We start from the raw sequence: 3,718 nt of genomic DNA on the forward strand, positions 1-3,718 counted from the left end.
GATTTGGTGCCCAGCCAAAGCGCTGGGGCTCTGCCAGCGCAGGGGGAGGTCGCGGCCCAGCAGCCAATTGCGAAGAGAAGGGGAGAGCGTTGCAAAGCCGCTTTGTTGGGACCGCGCGGTCGGAACTCCCGGACGGAATGCACAAGCGTCAACGTGCCAGCGCAGGGTGCCCCTCCTTTGGGAACGAAATGTGTGCTATGCCAGGCCTCCTCTCTGCCCTCATCCTGCGTCCACCACTATGTTATTTGTGGCGACAAGTGCACAGGAGAACCTAAAGGGAAGAAAACTTCAAACACAAGCCTCCATTACTCTGGAGGAACTGGAGATCAGGCCCTGCTTGGCCCTTTTACAAAGTTCCTCAACTCACCCTTGCTGATTGGTCCCATACCTGGGGTGAACTTTGCCCCACCCTCCAGACACCCACATAACCTTCGAGCTTGCCCACTGGCAAGCCCAACTTTTATTGCATATGCTAGCTAGTGATAGCTAATGTTTGTGTATCAGAGTTTGCAAAGTGACCTGCACATGTTATATCCTGGATATCATAGGTGGGCAGGCAGCAGCATTGTCTATTTACCCAGCAAGTGGTAGTGTGGTACCTGTATTCCTGGCTGTAGCAGTCAGGGAGGCCCCTGTGGAGCCCATGAGCTGCATCCTCATGAGGACCTCTGGGCACAAAGATGGCATCTTACATCCCCCAGGTCCCCAGGCGCCAAGGAGAGAGAGTCTATGTGCCGGTGTGTTGGCTCTTTTTCTCAGATGGTCAACTAGGCAGTTGGAAAGAACTAGCAAACATGTATGGACAAGGACCAAGGGTGTACAGAGCTCATCAGAGTGGTCATGTACACTCACCAGTCACAGATCATTTATATTCTTGGGTTCTTGGGGCTCCCAAGGTTTTAGGGAGGAAACATTTGGTTGTCACGTGCTCTCAGCCAGCCTTCCTGGGTTTCCTAAAGGATGAGGGAAGCTCAGGGCTTCTTTCATGGAGTAGCCTGGCCAGAACCAGCTCCATATCTGCTGTCTCTGGGGAACAGTGAGTTTCTTTAGAGAAAGCACTTTCAGAGTATAGAGGTAAGAGACCTGTCACATGCAGAATGGGAGAAGCTGTCACAGAGGGCACAAGCCCTGCTTGAGGATGCCTCCTCAACCCTTCTTTCAGTGTTGATGGGCATGGGCACCAGAGGTTCTGCCTGCACAGAGGCCAAGTAGAACTCTAGTTCTGGGACTTATAGGTGCACTGGAAATGTCTCTGGGCTCAACTGAGAATCCTCCTCCCTTGGAGCACATGTAGCTTGCTGTCCTGGCTTGTGTGCTGCCTCAGCCCCTTTTCACGTTTTTTAACCTTTAAGATGTTCCAAGAGGTCATCATGCCCACATTGCAGTAAGAAAAACGAGGTACCAAGAGTCCCCTGCAGCACCAGGTCATGCAGGACGGTTGAAAGGCCCAAGAGAAGGTAGGTCTGTAAAGCCACACCTGCTGTGTGCACCCACCTGCCAACCACCAGGGCAGCAGGAGAATCTGGAAGCTGGAACATCCAGAAGAGGAGAGGAAATACCCAGAGGGGGCCACTGCAGGGCCATGGGTGTGCCACTCTGAGCAGGCAGCAGGTTAGACCCCAGACCTGGGAAGTGGGTGTCACAGGTCATCTGTGTCCAGACAGCGTGTGAGACTACTGCCTGCCCCTGCCCCAGTGAAGCTTGTCCCAAGGGTCTGGGGTTCAGGCTGTCTGTTTACCCTGCAGCTTAGGTAAGCCCTTTCCAGGAACCACCCAAGGCCTCTGAGGGTCACTGGCTTGCCCTCTGCTGATCTGCAGCCTCCTGTCGGGTTGGCTTTGTGTGGCCAGGGTGTTTAACCGGGGCAGTGGTCTCTGATCTCCTGGAAGCATGCCCTCAGATCAGGTGGTGGAAGTCCGTCAGGGCAGGGCGAATAGGGAGCCCCGGTAGGTTGAGGCTGGACCTTGGTGAGGGCCAACTGTGGGCGTGCTTAGCCGCCACCCTAGGACTGACATTCCAGGTAACAAAGTATTGTCCCGCTAACGTACAAAATTCACAATAGCCCCCAAAGACAGCTGGGTGCACCCCCATTTACAGATGAGGAAACCAAGGGCCAGGAATGACAGCACTTGGCCAAAGTCCCTAAGAGGAGCGGGAGACCTCTCAGTTCAAATCCACTCCGCCATCAGCATCAGCACCTGCCCCGGGTGCCCTGGACTCGGCTGTCTGGTGCTGAAGCCACCTACCCCCTGACATCTCAGCTGCCGGCAGACAATGGAAGCCTGGTGTTCAGAATCAGTCTGACCCCAGCTGCCCCAGGGGGTGGCAGCAGCATGTTTGGAAGCCCTGGCAGGAAAGAGGGCTGTGCTGAAGGGGAGAGAGGGTGGGAATGGTATAAGATAAGCAGAGGTGGGCAGGACCCTGGCCAGGCAGGGCCTTGTACTTGGGTGGGGAGTGGAGCTTTTTGTTCTGAGGGTTGTGGGAAGCCTATCATGGAGGGTTGTAAGGAGGGGCATGACCTCATCAGGTTAGTAATAAATGATAACAGGTGCTTGTTAACCACTGGTCTTTTACCCAGGTGGTGAGTGAAGCTGCAGGCTCACTCTAGGTCTTCAGGCCCAGAAACTGCTACTACTGTGGGCACTGTACCCCTTTGACAATTAACCTGACTCTGATCAAGGGTAACAGACTGGCCTGCTCACCTATAGGCCTTGGGAAGGCCAGCCCATCCCAGCCACAGCATCGCTGCCTCCCCAGAGACAGGTGCCTCCACAGCCAGGCACAAGCTCTGCCCCCAGGTGGCTTAGGCAGCAGTGGCTGCTCCGTCTAGTCCAGAGGTTGGACCCGAAGCTTGGATCAGTGTGACCTCTAGTACCACGGGAGTCTCACTGCAAGGCATGGAGTATAGGTGGATTCATTCTAATCTGTGTGCCGGTAGGAGCTGCAGCACTCTGACCCAGGCAGGGGCCGACCCTGAGCTGCCCTGCCATGGGCAGGCAGGGGTGAGGGGAGGCAGAGACCGGCTTGGTGTGATGGCCACAGGTGCAAAGTACAGAGCTCCCCTTCCTCCCAGGCCGCGCTCACCAAGGTTTTAGTTAGATGCGGTCTGAAAATGTAAGTGGAAAATTCCAGAGATAAGCAATTCCTATATTTCAAACAACTTACTTATATATTGTCATAATTGTTCTATCCTGTTGTTAGTCTCTTACTGTGCCTAACTCATAAGCATGCCCGAATAGGATAACTATCTATGTGGTCTGGCACTATTGAGGATCCAGGCATCCCTGGGGTCTTGGGACAGATCCGTCACAGATGGTGGGGGACTACTGGACCTGCAGGTATATATGCCTCTGCCTGGACACCCCCTTCCAGGTCCTCTAGGGAAATCAATAGGCCAAGCGTGGAGCTGGGCTCCAACAGACTAGACTCAAATCCTTGCTGTACCTTTTAGTTCCTCTCCCACCTCAAGCATTGGACTTGACTCCAGTCTGAGCCTCCTCATCCTCCAAGCAGGGCAGGGACGCCTACCGGGAGGGTCCTGGTGGGAGGCTGAGGAGGGAGCTCACGGAGTGCAGGGACAGGGCCTGATGGTGCTCCAGCATGGTAAGCGCTGGTCCAAGGGCTCTGCCCAGGGCTGCCTCCCCAGGGAAGCCTGCTGGGCAAACACCTTGCTGCAAAGCCGTCTCCTGTCTGTGTCACCTCCCCCCCCCCCCCCCCCCCC

The sequence above is a fragment of the Marmota marmota genome, unplaced genomic scaffold, assembly GCF_001458135.2.
Source record: "Marmota marmota marmota unplaced genomic scaffold, marMar, whole genome shotgun sequence".
Lineage (NCBI taxonomy): Eukaryota > Metazoa > Chordata > Mammalia > Rodentia > Sciuridae > Marmota > Marmota marmota.